The following is a 21,413-nucleotide window of genomic DNA, read 5'->3' as shown; positions in this document are numbered from 1 at the left end:
TTTTAATTAAGGTTTTTGATTTTATATTCATTAATTACCGACAATTAATACATAGCTCTAGAAAATAAAAAGTAGTGATGTGCATTTATTAATTTGAGATATTCTATTGAGATATTTCAGAAATTTTGGACAAGCATTTATTGGAATTAGGAAAACTGAATTTTTCCATTCATTGCATATCTTGAGAACATTTTCGGTTTTGGAAATTCCTTGGTGTCCAAACATCCTTGTTCTATAAATACCTAAGTTTGCATTTCTAGCAAACTATCCTAAGAGCCAGGTGTTTGAGGGTGAAAACAGTTTCTGCTGATTTCGGTAATTTCGAGTGTGTGGGTGAGAAACGAGTCTAAACCCTAAACAATGTACTGCAAGGGAGTACTTTGATTCGGGAGATCAATATGTACAAATCTGGACTAAACCAAAAAATGGACGTTCCAGACTTGCTTTGGTCACAAAGTGGAGGATAAGGGTTGATCTAGGGAGGGAAGTGATAGACACATTTATACGTCTATTTTTTTCTCAATTATGTATATTGTTAGTGCTCGATTTTGTATTTATTTTTGGAAAAATAAGATTTTGCGGCGAAATTGGCTCGAAAAGTGTTTTTTGCGTTCAAGGGAGGACATTTGCTATTCGGACCCTCACTTTGGATAAGGGGTAACCTAATTACTAAGGGGTATCCCATTTCCAGGCAGCTTCTAATCGCACCCCTACTCTGGATAGGGGGCGACCATATTCTACATTTGAATTATCAGTTTTGGCGGGAATTATTTTTACAGCGGAGCATATTTTAGGGTTTGATTTTGGAACGATTATGGAGAGATTCAACCGCTGAATTCTCTTGGGTTAGGCTTCAGTGGACTAAACATGGCGTGTATGGGTGTTTTATTCTATGAACTTGGGCTGGATTGTTAGTATGAAGCAAAACAGGAAAGTGATATAATCTCGGGTTTTTTGCTGTTGAAAAGTTACGTGGATTATGCTGGATATTTTCATGGATATGACTCGAATTAGCCCGTTGCTACAAAACAAGGGTGGTAGTAGAGTTTGAATCGAACCAGGAGAAGTTGTGATGTGGTTCTTGTGAAAACAAGGCAAGAGAGAAATTATGGGAAGTTGATTTATTTTTAGTAAATACGTACACAAAGGGAAGAGAATATTACCTGTTGGATTTGATTCTATCCTAAGAAGAGGATTGACGACGGAAACCAGAGAAGAAAAGGGAAAGAATCCATAACTTTCTGTGAAGAAAAGTCCGTGACTTGCAGAGAAAAGAACGGGAAGATAATTGAAATCTTTCTCGAAATATCGTCATCTGTAGAGTATATATAAGTTGTTTCGAGTCTCATATAGGGGGTACGAAACCTTAGGAGAAGTTTAGAACACCACATAGCTCCAGAGATCGAGTTGCAGGAAAATACAGTATTCTGCTGCTGTTGCTGAAGAGGAAGAACACGAAGAACATTGACGCACAAGTATCTTTCGCAGAACACTATCGCTATTCAACAGCAGAACCCATCTAACATTCATCAACAATAATTGTATTAGGTCTTTAGCTACTGTTTCCTCTTTGTAACAGAGATTCTGCAACACCTTCACACTGTTGCGAATCGGCTGTGTTATCACTTTTTCACCTTCTTGTACACTTTTGAGCTATAAAAACATACTTTGAGAACATGGTTAATATGAGGAGCTAAACCCCATTGCTGAGGCGATAGAGGAAGCTATTTTTCCAACAAAAAGTGGTATATTCTATTTTATCTTTTTATTTGCAATAATTATATGATTATTCGCCTTGAACTATTATTGAATATGATTTTTATTTGAGTGATTGTGATTTATTTTGATGGAGTATGCTTAGTTTTAAGACTTTTGATGCTTCATACTTGGTATTTACAATTATTACTTTTGAAAATCTACTTGTTGCAATATTTTAGAATCAAATTAAACGAGAAAATTGCATAAATATAAGTATTGGTTTAATCACTTTGAACTTGGAAAATAGTGGAATCTTAGCCTCAGTGTTCTTTTAATATTGATATCAACTTTGATTGAGTTTGCTATAATTTTTAGTGAGTTTTCTATTTTAATATTAGAATTTAAGTCTAATTAATATCCTTCACAAGTCTGAGAATCGAACCACTTTTACCACTATATACAAATCACATCAATTTTTGGCGCCGCCGACGCGGACTTGTTTTTAGGGTTTTAGATTTATTTATTTTTTATTTATTTTTATTTATTTTGTTTTTTTTTTAATTTTTTTGGGTATTTATCTTGTGTTGTGTCTACAGGTTCTGGATCATAAAGAAAATTGAGCCAAAGAGTTTGGTGATTTCATAAAGACTTGGAGCTAAAGATTAAAGCAAAAAGAACAGAAAAGAAGACTATTTTATTTTAGACAATTTTAGTTTAGGGTTTGTTTATTTTCTTTTAGAAATAAAAAAACTGTATTAGGGTTTATTATTTTTGTAATTTTTCTTTTCTTTTTGGACTTTTGGACTTTGGGACATTATTTTTTTTATTACCGTACGGAAGGGTACTTTAAATATAAACTGTTTGCAGAGAAGGAGGACAATTACGATATTGTCTCTGCACCTTGGGTACGTACACTTGACATCGGATTCAGTGGCCCGAGTCGACTAAAACTGATTCATCCCCCGTCTGGAACGGGAGGTAAGATTCTAAACACTCGCGAATCCCCTGTCAGGGAGTTACTGGACTCATTCGTATGCATATATGTTGAGGACTAAATACGGACATTTATTTTTCTAGTAAAGGGCAAGGCCTGGCCATACAAGATAAGGGTTCGGATTTCATCACCGTTCTCTTCTTGTCCGCTTTAGGAACACGTAACCTACGCGAACCTGAGCCTAAAATTTTGATTAGAACGAGACCGACAGGGTAACGAGCTTAACAGGAAAGTCATTCGAAAAATATTGGTTACTCTTTTAAGCATACTTCGAAGTTCTTGACGGTTCTTGTAAGTTGAATGCGTGACTGCGCCACCTTGTAATACCAGTGAGGCCTTGGGTATCAAAGCTCCACCGAGCTTCCCTCGCCTCTATTCAAATTGCTTTAACTCGGATTGATTCCAGAGGGGTTTGCTTAAATTGTAACGAATTCCCTTTCGAAGGATTAGAAGCTGGTCTAGAAACAATCTAAGTGAAGCCATCATGCTTTTTATTTGCTAGAAATCAATAGGTTTGATTTAGTTGAGTCGGCCTTGATATGTGTCTGCTTACCTTTACAATTTAGAAAACTCTATTGTATGCCTGAACGTAAAAGAGACGCACTAGGTAGATTTGTTAAAGAGAAACCTAGTAGTTCGAAGCGTCTCGATTACCTTAATCTAGGGAGTCCGACTTTTGAAGAGTTTGTTTTTGAACGTCCTTTGACTGAGGAGAGAATCCCTGTTGCTCTGATAGCGCCAGAAATTGCAACTTTGAAAGCTTTGTGGAATCCAACTAGGACTACTCGTCCTTCGTGTATTAAGTTAGCTGAAACGGAGGCACCCTATGAACTGAAACTTGTAACCTTACAGATGCTCTCAATCTTTTTAGGGAAAGAAAATGAAAACCCTTATTACCATGTTAGGGATTTTGAGGAAATTTGTGGTACTCTAAGAATTGGAGGCTTAGATGATGATGCTTTGAAACTTAGGTTATTCCCATTTTCCCGGAAAGATAAGGCCAAGTCATGGCTATATAATTTGGACTCCGAGTCAATTGAGACATATGAACAACTTACATCTGCCTTTTTCAATAAGTTTTTCCCTAGGCACAAAACATCGTCTATTAGGACGCAAATATGCACATTTTCACAACAAGAGGGAGAATATTTATATAGGTATTTGGAAAGGTTCAATGATTTATTATCCCAGTGTCCTCATCATGGTTTAGAAAAGGTTAGGCTAGTTCAGATCCTTTATGAGGGTTTAAATTATTCCACAACGACCATGGTTGAGTCTTTATGCACTGGTGGATTTGAAAACCAAACTGTTGATGCGACGATGGAATTTTTTAATGAAATCACCGAAAAAACCCAGCAATGGGAAAATAGTAGGGCACCCCAGAAAACAATTCTTTTAAGTAGAGGAAACGTTAATAGGGTAGAAGGAGGCTATGAATCATATGCCAAAATTGCTGCTATAGCAAAAAGGTTAGAAGCTTTAGAAGTGGGCCAGACTAGTGGTAGAGTGGAGCCTTTTTGGGAAGGCCAGAATATTGAAGAGCAACCAATGCTCTTTATAATAACACTAGATTTGATAACCGTCAAAAGATTGACCCATATTCAGAAACCTATAATCCTGGTTGGAGAAACCATCCGAACCTTTCGTGGTCTAAGGGCCAAAGTCAAGGTCAGTTTAGTAATTCTAATGCTCCCCCAGGTTTTGGCTATACTAAGAATCCTTCAGGACTAGCTCAGTTTCAGAATCAGTCAGATAAGAAAATCCTAAGTTTAGAGGAATCTCTCGCCTTGTTAACTCAGCAAACTGCAAAATTTAGTTATCCGTAGAACAGAGTCTACAAGCTAGTAACAGGATAGGACAAGAAAATAGTCAGGCTATTTCCGAGTTAAAAACCCAGGTTGGTCTGATAAGTGATTCTTTGAGAGAAAAAGGTAAGTTTCCTAGTCAAACACAACCCAACCCTAGAGGAGTTCATGAATTAGGTGCAAAACCATCGAATCAATTGAATGCTGTTAGAACCCTTAGAAGTGGTAGAGTTGTAGACAATAAGGTAACCATGCCCGATAGTGAACATACTGTAGTTCACCCCTCAGGATCTCACCTCTCAGGACCAGTAGCTGAAGAGACTGATAAAGTTTCTGATGATGTGAATTCGGTTCCTGAAAGGTCTGATTTTAGCCTAGAGCCCCATTTCCTCAGCTATTAGTACCAACAAAGAAGGAATCGAACTTTAATGACATAGTGGAGGTTTTTAAGCAAGTTACCATAAACCTTCCCTTATTAGATGCAATTAGGCAAATTCCTGCTTATGCCAAGTTCCTTAAGGATATGTGTACGCGAAAGCGAAAACTTAGCGTCCATAAGAAAGCCTTTTTAGCTAGTCACGTAAGTTCAATCATTCAGAACACCACAACTCCAAAGTACAAAGACCCAGGTTCTCCTACCATTGCTTGCACAATAGGTAACTTCCGGGTAGAAAAACTTTACTTGACTTAGGAGCCAGTGTGAACTTACTGCCATTCCATGTATACTTACAGCTAGGACTTGGTGAAATGAAACCTACTCAGAACACTGCAGTTAGCTGATAGGTCTGTTAAAATCCCTCGAGGTGTTATCGAGGATGTTCTTATTGAGGTCGACAAGTTTATTTATCCAGTGGATTTCGTGGTCCTAGATACCCAACCTGTCCCTGACCCAGAGAACCAGATACCTGTGATTTTAGGTCGCCCATTTTTAGCTACGTCTAATGCGATCATTAACTGTCGAAATGGTGTGATGAGTTTATCTTTTGGTAATATGACTATGGAGATGAACATTTTTAATGTCAGTAAGCAACCTCATGAGCTAGATGACACATGTGTTGAGGAGGTGAACATGATAGAAGCCTTAGTTCAGGAGTCATTACCAAACATTTGTCTGAAGACCCATTAGAAAGTTGTCTATCCCATTTTGGTTTAGATTTTGACGACGATAGCACTATTGAACAGGTGAATGCTCTATTAGATTCTACCCCTGTGTTAGACACTGATAGATGGAAAGCTAGGTTCGAACCGTTACCAGTTTCTGAGACTACCCTAATTCCTTCTTTAGAAGAGCCCCCAAAGTTGGACCTTAAACCACTACCCGATACTCTAAAGTATGTGTTTTTAGGCCCATCTGAGACTTTACCTGTGATTGTAGCTTCCATTTGGATAGTGATCAGGAAAGTAGGCTAGTAAATGTACTTCAAGACAATAAGGAAGCTTTAGGGTGGACTATAGCAGACATTAAGGGTATAAGTCCTACTGTGTGTATGCATCAGATTCATTTAGAGGAAGACTCCAAACCTTCTAGGGAGATGCAACGTCGACTGAACCCTAACATGAAAGAGGTAGTTCGAAAAGAGGTGCTTAAGTTGTTAGATGCGGGTATTATTTACCCAATTTCAGACAGTAAGTGGGTCAGCCCTGTTCAGGTTGTCCCCAAGAAATCAGGTATCACTGTAGTCCAGAATGATAATAATGAATTAATCCCAACCCGAGTGACCACGGGATGGCGTGTGTATTGACTATAGGAAATTGAACAAGGTCACAAGGAAGGATCACTTTCCCCTTCCTTTTATCGACCAAATGCTAGAGCGATTAGCTGGACATAGTCACTATTGCTTCTTAGATGGCTACTCCGGTTATAATCAGATCGTTATTGCCCCAGAAGACCAAGAGAAAACCACTTTTACCTGTCCCTTTGGTACCTTTGCGTATAGACGCATGCCTTTCGGGCTATGTAATGCCCCTGCAACTTTTCAGCGTTGTATGATGAGCATATTTTCTGATATGGTAGAACGGTTTTAGAGGTCTTTATGGATGATTTTTCAGTGTTTGGTTCATCTTTCGATGAGTGCTTGCATCATTTGACATTAGTGTTGACTAGGTGTAAGGAAAAAATTTAGTGCTTAATTGGGAAAAATGCCATTTCATGGTTAAATCAGGAATTGTTTAGGGCACATCGTCTCTTCAAAGGGTATAGAGGTAGACAAAGCCAAAGTTGACCTTATTAAGACTTACAGGTCCCAAAAACCGTAAAAGATATTAGGTCATTCCTAGGGCATGCAGGTTTTTACCGTCGATTCATTAAGGATTTTAGCTTGATTTCTAGACCTCTTTGCAATTTGCTTGCAAAAGATGTTAAGTTTGTCTTTGATGATGCTTGTTTAGAGGCTTTTGAGAAGCTTAAAACTTTACTCACTACTGCCCCGATAGTCCAGGCACCTAACTGGAACCTACCCTTTGAGATTATGTGTGATTCTTCAGATTATGCTATAGGCGTTGTTAGTAGCGAGAAAACAAATTACTTCATGTGATTTATATGCTAGCAAAACTCTGAATGATGCCCAAATGAACTATACAACTACCGAGAAGGAACTTTAGCCATCGTGTTTGCCTTGGATAAGTTTAGGTCCTATATTAGGTTCTAAGATCGTAATCTATACAGATCATGCTGCTTTGAAATACCTTTTATCTAAGAAGGATACCAAACCTAGATTGATTAGATGGATCCTTTGTTACAAGAATTTTCCAGACATTAGAGACAAAAAGGGTGCAGAAAATGTAGTAGCAGACCACTTGTCTAGGCTAGTTGTTAGTTCCCCTAGTGATTCCCTTCCTATAAGGGATAGCTTTCCTGATGAACAATTGTTCTCTGTTTCCCAATCACCTTGGTATGCAAATATAGTGAATTATCTTGTTACTGGTCGAACCCTCAACATTGGGGTAAGCAAGATCGTTCTAGGTTTTTAGCCGAGGTTAAGCATTTCTTTTGGGATGATCCTTATTTTTTTAAGTATTGTCCAGACCAGATCATTAGGCGATGTGTATCTGAGAGTGACCAGTCTAGTATTATCTCCTTTTGTCATGAACATGCATGTGGGGGTCATTTTAGTGCTAAGAAGACTACTGCTAAGATTTTGCATGCCTTCGTTGTTTAAAGATTCCCATAGTCATTGTGTTTCTTGTGAGCGTTGTCAGAAGTTAGGAACCATTTCCCGTAGAAATATGATGCCTTTGAACCCTATTTTAGTGATTGAGGTCTTTGATGTGTGGGGAATTGATTTTATGGTTCCATTTCCTATTTCGTTTGGTTATCTTTACATACTTGTCGCTGTAGACTATGTGCCTAAATGGGTTGAGGCGGTTCCGTGTAAAACGAATGACCACAGGGTCGTAGTCCAGTTTTTGAAAGAGAATATACTTACACGTTTTGGTATGCCTTGAGCTATAATTAGTGATGGAGGTTCACACTTTTGTAATAGACAACTTTCTCTTTTAATGAAACAATACGGTATTACACATAAAGTAGCAACCCCATATCACCCTCAGACTAGTGGTCAGGTAGAGGTTTCCAATAGGGAAATTAAACTTATTCTAGAGAAAACAGTTAATCCATACAGGAAAGACTGGTCGTCGAGGCTTACTGATGCCTTATGGGCTTACCGTACTGCATTTAAGACACCCATTGGAATGTCACCTTATCGTTTAGTGTTTGGCAAGGCATGTCACCTGCCTGTTGAGTTAGAGCATCGAGCCTATTGGGCTATTAAGAACTTAAAATTTTCACTTGACAAGGCAGGAGCTCAAAGAAAGCTCCAGCTCAATGAGTTGGACGAGATTCGTAGAGATGCATACGATAGTGCTAAGGAGTATAAGAACAAAATGAAACTTGTGCATGATAGGAATATTTTACGAAAGTCATTTTCTCCAGGTCAAAAAGTTCTTCTGTATGACACTCGTTTGCATCTATTCCCCGGGAAGTTGCGCTCTCGGTGGGCCGGTCCTTTTGTGGTCCGTACTGTTTTTCCTCATGGCGCTGTTGAGATTGAGACACCAGATGGTAGTAGTTCTTCGAAGGTTAACGGTCAGCGCTTGAAGCCCTTTTTAGAGCCTTTTCCTACAGGTGATGTTGAGGAGGTCCCTCTGGAGGACCCTGTTTACCTTGATTGACCATCGAGGCGATTTTTTATGTTGTATAATATTTTCGTAGGTTTTTGGTTACACTTCACCCAGGTACTATCCTTCCGACTTCTCTCTTTACTATTTCCTCATGTTACTTATATTTTTGGTATTGTTCTTTAATTAGAAACATTGAGGACAATGTTAGATTTAAGTTTGGGGGTGGGGTAGAACTTTTTGTTACCTTTTCTTTGCAATAAATAAACTCCAGAGCCTAGAAATTTATCCCTATTAAGGATGGCACTAACCAATCTAAGTGGATGGAAGCATTTTGGTTGTAGGAGTTGAGGAACCAATCTGACTAGATGGAAACATCTAAAGAGTCTATTCATAAAAGCACAGAGCTCAGGTGTTAGAAATAACATGATAGTTTCACCATATCTCGTTGAGTCCTTTTCACTTCTGTTTTTGTTTTGTTTTGTTTTTAAACTATGTTTCTCTAAGTGATTAGGTGGGGCTCACGATTCAAGTTGTTACCAATGCTAGGGTGAATTAGAGTGATTGAGATACAAAAAAAAAAAAAAAAAAAAAAAAAAAGAAAGAAACTGAGACCAGACCATTAGACCAACTGGAATAAATTCAATAAATTCGACCACTGGAACCCTTGTACATGCCAGTTGTGTTGACCTAGAGTTAGGATTATCAATCACTGGTTCCCTTGTATATGCCACTGTGTTGATATTAGTCAGACTAGTATCTCAGTCCATTAGGATAGGTTCATTTTGGCGGAGGCCTTCAGACAGATATGAGAAACACCGTTCACCTAGTAAACATCAAAACCATCTATGTTTTTCTCTATATCCATCTTCTTGATCTATCCATGTGATTAGTTTTGACTCCGGGTATTGATGTCCATAGTGCGACTATCTGAATAGATCTTTGTCACTTATATATGAATTTTAGTATGCTAGAGTGCAAACTCGTGTACAACAATTGGAATTTCGCATCAGGGTACCTCCTCCTGTAGTCAATAAGTATGCCAACCAAGGAGATTCTTTAGTGCCTTCCAAGGTTCTGTGTAGATGGTTAGGGTCTGGAGTAAAGGTTTTGTGGGTACACCTCTGGTAAACCCTCCGCAGACAACACTCCGCCGCTAGGGCCACCTAGCGGTTTAATGGCTTATTGCATACGCTGAATGCAATCGACGTTGCCTGCAACAGTGAGTTAGGATTTTATTTTTTAGATTTGATTTGCTCGAGGACTAGCAAATAATAAGTTTGGGGGTATTTGATAGACACATTTATATGTCTATTTTGTTCTCAATTATGTATATTGTTAGTGCTCGATTTTGTATTTATTTTGGCTTTTTATGTCTTTGTAGGTGTTTTTGGAAAAATAAGATTTTGCGGCTAAATTGGCTCGAAAAGTGTTTTTTGCGTTCATGGGAGGACATTTGCTATTCGGACCCTCACTTTGGATAAGGGGTAACCTAATTACTAAGGGGCATCCCATTTCCAGGCAGCTGCTAATCGCACCCCTACTCTGGATAGGGGGCGACCATCTTCTACATTTGAATTATCGTATTTTAGGGTTTGATTATGGAGAGATTCAACCGCTGAATTCTCTTGGGTTAGGCTTCAGTGGACTAAACAGGGCGTGTATGGGTGTTTTATTCGATGAACTTGGGCTGGATTGTTAGTATGAAGCAAAACAGGAAAGTGATATAATCTCGGGTTTTTTGCTGTTGAAAAGTTACGTGGATTATGCTGGATATTTTCATGGATATGACTCGAATTAGCCCGTTGCTACAAAACAGGGGTGGTAGTAGAGTTTGAATCGAACCAGGAGAAGTTGTGATGTGGTTCTCGTGAAAACAAGGCAAGAGAGAAATTATGGGAAGTTGATTTATTTTTAGTAAATACGTACACAAAGGGAAGAGAATATCACCTGTTGGATTTGATTCTATCCTAAGAAGAGGATTGACGACGGAAACCAGAGAAGAAAAGGGAAAGAATCCATAACTTTCTGTGAAGAAAAGTCCGTGACTTGCAGAGAAAAGAACGGGAAGATAATTGAAATCTTTCTCGAAATATCGTCATCTGTATAGTATATATAAGTTGTTTCGAGTCTCATATAGGGGGTACGAAACCTTAGGAGAAGTTTAGAACACCACATAGCTCCAGAGATCGAGTTGCAGGATAATACAGTATTCTGCTGCTGCTGAAGAGGAAGAACACGAAGAACATTGACGCACAAGTATCTGTCGCAGAACACAATCGCTATTCAACAACAGAACCCATCTATCGTTTATCAACAGTAATTGCATTAGGTCTTTAGCTACTGTTTCCTCTTTGTAACAGAGACTCTGCAACACCTTCACACTGTTGCGAATCGGCTGTGTTATCACTTTTTCACCTTCTTGTACACTTTTGAGCTATAAAAACATACTTTGAGAACATGGTTAATATGAGGAGCTAAACCCCATTGCTGAGGCGATAGAGGAAGCTATTTTTCCAACAAAAAGTGGTATATTCTATTTTATCTTTTTATTTGCAATAATTATATGATTATTCGCCTTGAACTACTATTGAATATGATTTTTATTTGAGTGATTGTGATTTATTTTGATGGAGTATGCTTAGTTTTAAGACTTTTGATGCTTCATACTTGGTATTTACAATTATTACTTTTGAAAATCTACTTGTTGCAATATTTTAGAATCAAATTAAATGAGAAAATTGCATAAATATAAGTATTGGTTTAATCACTTTGATCTTGGAAAATAGTGGAATCTTAGCCTCAGTGTTCTTTTAATATTGATATCAACTTTGATTGAGTTTGCTATAATTTTTAGTGAGTTTTCTATTTTAATATTAGAATTTAAGTCTAATTAATATCCTTCACAAGTCTGAGAATCGAACCACTTTTACCACTATCTACAAATCACATCAATTTTTGGCACCGCCGACGCTGACTTGTTTTTAGGGTTTTAGATTTATTTATTTATTTATTTTTATTTTTTTAATTTTTTTGGGTATTTATCTTGTGTTGTGTCTACAGGTTCTGGATCATAAAGAAAATTGAGCCAAAGAGTTTGATGATTTCATAAAGACTTGGAGCTAAAGATTAAAGCAAAAAGAACAGAAAAGAAGACTATTTTATTTTAGACAATTTTAGTTTAGGGTTTGTTTATTTTCTTTTAGAAAAAAAAAACTGTATTAGGGTTTATTATTTTTGTAATTTTTCTTTTCTTTTTGGACTTTTGGACTTTGGGACATTATTTTTTTTTTCACCGTACAGAAGGGTACTTTAAATATAAACTGTTTCCAGAGAAGGAGGACAATTACGATATTGTCTCTGCACCTTGGGTTCGTACACTTGACATCGGAGTCAGTGGCCCGAGTCGACTAAAACCGATTCATCCCCCGTCTGGAACGGGAGGTAAGATTTTAAACACTCGTGAATCCCCTGTCAGCGAGTTACTGGACTCCTTCGTATGCATATATGTTGAGGACTGAATACAGACATTTATTTTTCTAGTAAAGGGCAAGGCCTGGCCATACAAGATAAGGGTTTGGATTTCATCACCGTTCTCTTCTTGCCCGCTTTAGGAACACGTAACCTACGCGAACCTGAGCCTAAAATTTTGACTAGAACGAGCCTGATAGGGTAACGAGCTTAACAGGAAAGTCATTCGAAAAATATTGGTTACTCTTTTAAGCATACTTCGAAGTTCTTGACGGTTCTTGTAAGTTGAATGCGTGACTGCGCCACCTTGTAATACCGGTGAGGCCTTGGGTATCAAAGCTCCACCGAGCTTCCCTCGCCTCTATTCAACTTGCTTTAACTCGGATTGATTCCAGAGGGGTTTGCTTAAATTGTTACGAATTCCCTTTCGAAGGATTAGAAGCTGGTCTAGAAACAATCTAAGTGGAGCCATCATGCTTTTTGTTTGCTAGAAATCAATAGGTTTGATTTAGTTGAGTCGGCCTTGATATGTGTGTGCATACCCTTCCAATTTATAAAATTCTATTGTATGCATGAACATAAAAGAGACGCACTAGGTAGATTTGTTAAAGAGAAACCTAGTAGTTTGAAGCGTCTCGATTACCTTAATCTAGGGAGTCCGACTTTTGAAGAGTCTGTTTTTGAACGTTCTTTAACTGAGGAGAGAATCCCTGTTGCTCCGATAGCGCCAGAAATGGCAACTTTGAAAGCTTTGTTGAATCCAACTAGGACTACTCGTCCCTCGTGTATTAAGTTAGCTGAAACGGAGGCACCCTATGAACTGAAACCTGGGACCTTACAGATGCTCCCAATCTTTTTAGGGAAAGAAAATGAAAAACCTTATTACCATGTTAGGGATTTTGAGGAAATTTGTAGTACTCTAAGAATTAGAGGTTAGATTATGATGCTTTGAAACTTAGGTTATTCCCATTTTCCCTGAGTGTTGTATTCTCCTGACCAAAAACTTGTCCTTTGGTGGAAATAGGTGAGACCTTTTTATACAAGTCGCAACGAAACGTACCCTGGTCTCGTAAGAAGTGGAAACGGTTGAGTAAATGGAAGAAAGCGGTAACGGGTAACGCTGGGAATTGATGTTTCCATAATGAAGGGAATGTTTCACCATTACTTCTTGTATTTACTAACCGCCTCACTCTTATGACACTTTCTCGTAACGGGCGTAGTGTACACCGCACGCTGTAAACCGCCAGACCAATACCCTGATGAGCATCCCCCAGGTTGTGACATGTTTTGATGTCTCGATTGTTTTCGTGAAAAACGTGTAGCATGTTGCTATTGTTTGGCAAGTTAAGATTGAGAGGCTTTCCGGTTCGGTGGTGACTTTCGAAGGCCGAGATTTCGCATCTCGAGAGGAATGTTAGCCGTTGATTGTGGTTACCTTCCGTTGGTAGCCAGTGGCGTGGCCACGGTGCTGGCATGGCTTGCACATGCTCTTGGCGTAGCTAATCAGGGTTTGGTGCCATGACCAAAGAATTGGCATATCTAAGTATGTGACGTGGCCAAGGAGTTGGTAGCGTAGCCAAAGGTTGCCACAAGTCATTTGGTGGCAAGTTTGTACGGCTAAGATCTGCATCTCAGGAGGAAGGATAGCCGTTGACTGTTGCAACCTTCCGTTTGGCAGCCAGCGGCAGGGAGGCATGGCCGACATGGCTTTGGCGTGGCCAAATTAGGGCTTTGGCACCGTATCCAAGAGATTTCCACAAGTCGTTTGGTGGCAAGTTTGTACGGCTAAGATCTGCATTTCAGGAGGAAGGATAGTCGTTGATTGTTGCAACCTTCCGTTTGGCAGCCAGCAGCATAGAAGCATGGCCGACATGGCTTTGGCGTGGCCAAATTAGGGTTTTGGCATCGTGGCCAAGAGATTTCCACAAGTCGTTTGGTGGAAAGTTTGTACGGCTGAGATCTGCATCTCGGGAGGAAGGACAGCCGTTGATTGTTGCAACCTTCCGTTTGGCAGACAGCGGCATGGAGGCATGGTCGGCGTGGCTTTGGCATGACCAAATTAGGGTTTTGGCACCGTGGCCAAGAGTTGGCACCGTAGACAAGAGATTTCCACAAGTCGTTTGGTGGCAAGTTTGTACGGCTAAGATCTGCATCTTGAGAGGAAGGACAACCGTTGATTGTTGCAACCTTCCGTTGGGCAGCCAACGGCATGGAGGCATGGCCGGTATGGCTTTGGTGTGGAAAAATTATGGCTTTGGCACCGTAGCCAAGAGATTGCCACAAGTCGTTTGGAGGCAAGTTTGTACGGCTGAGATCTGCATCTCAGGAGGAAGGATAGCCGTTGATTGTTGCAACCTTCCGTTTGGCAACCAGCGGCATGGAGTCATGGCCGGCATAGCTTTGGCGTGGCCAAATTAGGCGCGACCAAGCTAGGATAGTTTTAGGCGCGACCAAAATTAGGGTTTTGGCATAGTTCAGGCGCGACCAAAATTAGGGCTTGGCATTGGGCCAAAAGTTGACACGCGTTTGGTAGCGATCTTGGACGGCTGAGATTTGCATCTTGGAGGGAAGGGTGGCCGTTGATTGTTGCAACCCTTCGTTTTGGCAACCAATGGCATGAAGGCATGGTCGGCATGCCTTTGATTCGGAGATGTGGCTGGCATGGCATGCCATTGGCATGGTGGTGCGGCTGGCATGGTTGGCATGCCTTTGGCGCGAAGATGTGGCTGGCATGGCATGCCATTGGCACGGTGGTGCGGCTGGCATGGTTGGCATGCCTTTGGCGCGGAGATGTGGCTGGCACGGCATGACATTGGCACGTTGGTACAGTTGGCATGGTCGGCATGCCTTTGGCGCGGAGATGTGGTTAGCATGGCATGCCATTGGCACGGTGGTGCGGCTGGCATGGTTGGCATTCCTTTGGCGCGGATATGTGGCTGACACGGAATGCCATTGGCACGTTGGTGCGGCTGGCATGGTCGGCATGCCTTTGGCGCGGAGATGTGGCTGACATGGCATTCCATTGGCACGGTGGTGCGGCTGGCATGGTTGGCATGCCTTTGGCGCGGAGATGTGGCTGGCATGGCACGCCATTGGCACGTTTGGCTAGCATGCATGGATGGCATGTGTAGAGATGACGCTAGTGAGTACCGAGGGCTGTGTCGTGGAACATGGCATATAAAAATAAAGGTACCCCGGTAATTTTACGCAGACATGTTGAATGGTTCAGTAAATGTGGTAGTGGTGACATTATTGCTCACATGTGACGTCACTGCTTGACTAAGGTTTTACGATTTTAACCCTAAGCTAAAAACCACCATCAACATTAAGTCCACTGCTTATCTCGGAAAAAGCGCTCTGTTGCGAGGTAAGCATAATATGGCGACAAACATGGACAAAATCGAAACGGGAAGTCATGAAGAGATGGTCAAGAAGATCCGTCTAACCTTTTTCGGGAGGTAAGGAGAATTCGTGATTCTTGTGTTGGTGGCTTTGCGTAGATTTTTCTCTTTGTGCTGCTAGCTAGGCCGCAGAGTGGTTGTCATTGCTGGATTGGATTGGCAATCCGTTGGCATGGTGTGTCTTAAAAACGGAGCCGTTGGCTTTGGTCGGCTTCGAATGGGAGCCGCAGGTATTGTGCGGCTTAAAATGGAGCCACAGGCATTGTATTGGCTCGGAATGGAGTCGCCAGCGTAGTGTTGGCTTGGAACAGGGTCGTTAGCGTAAACTCGGCGTGGGCGCTGGCTTGAAATTGGCATGGCGTGAGCGTTGACCTGGGCTTGGTGTTGCATGGGTGCTGGCACAACATGGTGTGGACGTTGTCACGGCATGGTGTGGGCGCTGGCATGGCGTGGCGTTGGCTTGGCACGACGCTGTCTTGGTGTGGCGTGGGTGCTGGCATGTCATGGTGTGGGCGTTGGCACGGCATGGTATGGCGTGGCGTTGGCTTAGCACGACGCTGGCTTGGCGTGGCGCGGATTGTTGGCACCGTGGAGCTTGTTCTTGCGGGCCCAATTTCTTTTTTCCATATATAGCTCAAATAGGAAATCCTTTCCTTATTCAAATTCCAAAAATGTCACGCCTATAAAAGGGGTTTGCTCTCCTTTTATCTTGTATCTTTGTTCTCACGTCCTTGTGCTAGCTGTAGAGTGGCAGCAATAAAGCGGGCAAGCATATTCCAGGTATGTATTCCAGCGTTTCTCTTTCAATATTTTTTTTTTGTACTGGTGCAAACCCTAGCCATAAGTGTATCCTCCATGAACTTTTACAAATATTTCAAGCGTGATCACCGCAGTAATGTTAGCCACCTCAATTATTATGCAAAATAGGCATGCACGGGCAGGTGCCTGCCACCAATTCCTTTCCCACGAAAACCTGGTTTTTAGAGTTTCCTCCTTTTCCTTGGGGTGACCGTGTGCATAGTTTCCGCGGTGGGGGCGCGCTTTCTTGGCCGGGTGCGTACTTTCAGCTGCAAGGTACGGCTTCGGCAAGGGGCGTGCTTTCCGCAGCAACGTAGGATTTTCCAGTCCCCCATTTCTTCGGTTATGAGCGTCATGATTTGCAATTTAAAACAGATTGGTTCGCGTCCAGAATGGATTCTTCATTGTTGATAAAGTAGTTTTCATGCACTTTGTAGTAACTTCTATTTGTACCCCTTTCTTTGTTTTAGTTGGAAGCGTAAGTAGCTCAAGAAGGTTTCGTTAGGATGTCGCCAGAGAAAATCCCTGCAGCGGCTTTGAAAAATATTGGCAGCTCTAGGCCAAAAATGGATGATGAATTTTTCACAATATCCACCACAGCTAGGAGAAATCTTCCTAAGTTTGTGCCCGTCCTTCTGACCGGTTCAGAGGGTGAAGGAGACACCCAGTCGGTTCGACCAGGTTGTGTAATACGATTTTGCCTTCAGAGGCAAGAGTATCCTGCTTCTTCTATTGACTTCAGAATCTGTCAGAGTCCGTTGCGTTCTTTCGACAAGTGGATGCAATTCATGATAAGTCAGTACTGCGTAAAAGAAAATTTGATCAAAGCGCAAACTATTGGCGCTGTCACAGCTTCTGCGGCGCTTCAAATCAGGAAAGATATCCCGAGCTTAGTTTCTTTCGTCTCTCGATGGTGTCCAGACACTCACACAGCCATATGCAGGTGGAGTGAAATGACTGTCTCTTTGGAAAGTGTGGTTGTCTTACTGAACCTTCGCATAACAGGGGATCTTGATATCACCTTGTATGAAGATGAAGAACAAATGCACGCTGCTCTCGTTACGAAGTCAAAAGGTTTTGTTCGGAAGGAAAACGAGACGAGGTGTTTCTACAGTTGGTGGGTGTCTCAATGGTTCACGGATGAGTCAGAGCCGGATCAAAAGAATAGTACACTTCATGTCGCGGCATTCTTGGTTATTTGGTTATCCAGTGACATTTTTGATGACGGATCTGGTAGGAAGGAAATAAGACAGGGTCTCATTAAATTTGCTATCCGATTAGCAAAAGGTGTTGTTCCTTCCATTGGCGGCTTGTTTCTCGGTTCTCTGTACACACATTTGGATCATCTGGTTGTGAACATGCGTGCTTCAAACGGCTACATGAAAATGGACTCGTACGTCCATGTTGCTTTTATTCAAGCGTGGTTGTGGGATCATTTCGAGAAGTGCGCTCCCAAATCGCTGGCTTTACTTCCCGAGTATTGGGGTGGTTCTAGGATACTTCGCTGGGTGAACAGGCGCCCAAGATCTGGCTCGAACCTGGTTGACTTCCTTGACAACTCCTACACAATCAACTTTCGTTCGTGGGCTCCAGTGCACGGCTACATAGTTCAAATAGACACTTTTTCCTCTGTTCCGAATACATTTTTGCTTTCCGAAAAGAATACGAGCATTGGCGAGGTCGTGCTCATGCGAAGTTGCACGCCTGGTTATGTACCGTCTTTCTTTCGAGGATCTTGTCAGGCAGTCTCTTACAACATTGACGGGACGGCTCGACATATGGGATTTGACCAAAGGGTCCGTCTCCCTCATCAGTCGGCCGTTCCAGAAAACTTGTTGCCAGCTGCTCTTGATGCCAGTGCTCTTGCGCCGGGTATAAGTCTTCCCTTCTTCCTCTCGGCACGAAATCCGACAACAACTTCCAATTATAACATATTCTGGCAGGATGAGTTCCTTTCCATTCATGGATTCGTGAATGACGTAGTGAAGAATACTTGTGGTAAGCCTTCTGCTGCAACTTTAGCAAGACATCCATTGTTAAGGGATCATTCCTCTCCCAAACGGAAGTCTCCTAACATGGACACGAACAGTCCCCAAAAGAAGGAGCGAAGGTTGAAAGATCGCGCGGGTGGTTTTCGATCAGATTCAACGTCCCTTATGACTTTCAATTCTTCCAACGTTCGGGTATGTATTCTTTTTCTTGCCCACTCAGTCGGATTGAACAATTCTTTCGTTACTGAAAATCTTTCCTTATTCCTTAACTTGGGCGTGAACGCCTTTGCCCAGCTTGCACGTAGTCAGAAAACGGTGGATCTCGCAGCAGAGGGTGGCACTGATCATCCTCAGAGAACGACGGCTCTCGCGGCAGAGGGTGACAATGCGATCCTTCTTGTGGTGAAGAAGAGCTAGAAAAGGAGGGAAGCTCGGAATCTAGTGATGACGAAAATATCTCTTCCAATAGCAGCGCTGAGTCTTCTTCTAGTCAGCCTGAAAGTGAATCAGTGAGCCTTCCACGCGTTCTTATCTTTCCTTTCTTTCTTTTTTTTTTTGAAAAATGTCTAAACCACGATATCGCAGGGAGAACCCGCTCCTGAAGATGGCCCCGAGGCAGAAAACCGTGGAGATACAGCTTTGTCTCCAACCGTGGCAGCTGCGCCTGGCGGCCCGGAAATGGAGGTCGATCAAGATGAAGATATTGTTGCGGCTCAAGTAGCGGAGAGTGCTCCAGCGACCGCTGGCGCCATTGTAGTTAGGAATCCCTTGCCAGTTGTCGGTTCGGTTATGGGTGTCATTTTCGCTCCTCCATACTTAGTTCCTTATCCAGATCATGTGTTGATCGGCGGCTTCAGCGTGCCAGCCAAATACGATACGTTATATACCAAGATATGGGAAAGGTATGGACACATCACCACAACCAAAAAGGTTACTAGTCGGTTTGCGCTGGTCAAGCGTGTGGAGGAAGCTTTATCTTCGATCGACGATATGTGCAAAATGACTGGGCATACCGTTTCTAAGGACGTGGTCTCAAGCTGTAAGTTACATCATGATGTGTGTGTAGACCACGTGTTCGACGTTCCCTGGTTTTTTGAAGGTTTCTCGGAGATCGAAAAGCTGCAGACTACGGCGGCTGAAGGCCCTTCCGCGGATGAGGTCGCACAGCAGGAGGCGGAAATCGAGGTCGTCCACGGAGCTGAAGCTGAAATGGGTGGCTCTCGAAAGCACGAAGGAGGCTTTCACCAATAAGAGCAAACCATTACTAGATGGTTTTCCTTGAATGCACTCCTGTCTTTTGAACTTCTTTATTTAGGCTTTTTTTTTCTTCTGAAGGCGAACAGAGCACCTAACTTATGGTTTGGTTTTCTGGATTCTTAGGTTGATAGATAATTGTTACCTATGAGGGTTTTGGATTATTCTTTTGGAATGAATTTTTGTTGTTTTTTTTAGAATAATGTTGTTTTGGTTATGACTATATGTGGCATAAATACCCCAGGAGAGTCACAGAGTTGTGAATGTTTTGTTGTCTGTAGAAAGTATGGGATGAAACATGGGGATAACATGGCTATCGGTTTCTACTATCTATGTGAAAATCCTAGGTAGTAGAACATGCAACTCCTTTGACGTGACTTACTTGCTTTTTAGATTCTCCCAACAAAATGGATCTCCCTGATGTAAATCTGAGTTTTGTGGGCGGCGACGCCGTGATTGTGAAAAGTCCCCAATCATTTCTAAGTCCCCAGTCGCTCCAGAGTGTCTGATAATGAGGCGGGGCTAGTATGCTTCCATCATCTCGATATATGGGTTGAAAAGATGGAATCAAAAATTGGGAATTGATATTGTGACCGATAGATTAATCTCCCACTGTGGTCGCCAATTGTTTGAAGGTGAAAACAGTTTCTGCTGATTTCGGTAATTTCGAGTGTGTGGGTGAGAAACAAGTCTAAACCCTAAACAATGTATTGCAAGGGAGTACTTTGATTCGAGAGATCAATATGTACAAATCTGGACTAAACCGAGAAATGGACGTTCCAGACTTGCTTTGGTCACAAAGTGGAGGTTAAGGGTTGATCTAGGGAGGGAAGCGAAGAGAGTGTTGAGACCAGAATAGTTGATTCAGGAAGAGTAGTTGTTTTACAACTTGTATCAGAAAGTGGAAAGCTAACAGATGGGAAAGCTAACAAGTGATTTCTGAGTGTTGTATTCTCCTGACCAAAAACTTGTCCTTTGGTGGAAATAGGTGAGACCTATTTATACAAGTCACAACGAAACGTACCCTGGTCTCGTAAGAAGTGGAAACAGTTGAGTTAATGTAAGAAAGCGGTAACGGGTAACGCCTGGAATTGATGTTTCCATAATGAAGGGAACGTTTCACAATTATTTCTTGTATTTACTAACCGCCTCACTCTTATGACACTTTCTTGTAACGAGCGTAGTGTACGCCGCGCGCTGTAAACCGCCAGACCAATACCCTGATGAGCATCCCCCAGTTTGTGACATGTTTTTATGTCTCGAATATTTTCGTGGAAAACGTGTAGCATGTTGCTACTGTTTGGAAAGTTAATATTGAGAGGCTTTCCGGTTCGGTGGTGACTTTCTACGGTCGAGATTTCGCATCTCGAGAGGAATGTTAGCCGTTGATTGTGGTTACCTTCTGTTGGTAGCCAGTGGCGTGGCCACGGTGCTGGCATGGCTTGCGCATGCTCTTGGCGTGGGTAATTAGGGTTTGGTGCCGTGACCAAAGAATTGGCATAGCTAAGTATGTGACGTGGCCAAGGATTTGGCTGCATATCCAAAGGTTGCCACAAGTCGTTTGGTGGAAAGTTTGTACTACTAAGATCTGCATCTCAGGAGGAAGGATAGCCGTTGATTCTTGCAACCTTCCGTTTGGCAGCCAGCGACATAGAGGCATGGCCAACATGGCTTTGGCGTGGCCAAATTAGGGCTTTGGCACCATAGCCAATAGATTTCCACAAGTCGTTTGGTGTAAAGTTTGTACGCTAAGGTCTGCATCTCATGAGGAAGGATAGCCGTTGATTGTTGCAACCTTCTGTTTGGCAGCCAGCGGCATGGAGGCATGGCTGGCATGGCTTTGGCGTGGCCAAATTAGGGTTTTGGCACTGTGGCCAAGAGTTGG

The 21,413-nt window shown here is 41.9% G+C and overlaps 1 pseudogene; it reads right to left on the bottom strand.

Moving 5' to 3' along the window:
* Positions 1 to 3,800: 3,800 nt before the first annotated feature.
* LOC113276731 lies at positions 3,801 to 3,900 on the bottom strand (annotated as a pseudogene).
* Positions 3,901 to 21,413: the final 17,513 nt, after the last annotated feature.

This window comes from Papaver somniferum, chromosome 4 (genome assembly GCF_003573695.1).
Source record: "Papaver somniferum cultivar HN1 chromosome 4, ASM357369v1, whole genome shotgun sequence".
Classification (NCBI taxonomy): domain Eukaryota; kingdom Viridiplantae; phylum Streptophyta; class Magnoliopsida; order Ranunculales; family Papaveraceae; genus Papaver; species Papaver somniferum.
Note: the sequence above shows the minus strand (reverse complement) of the source record. Positions and strands in the feature narration are given on the sequence as shown.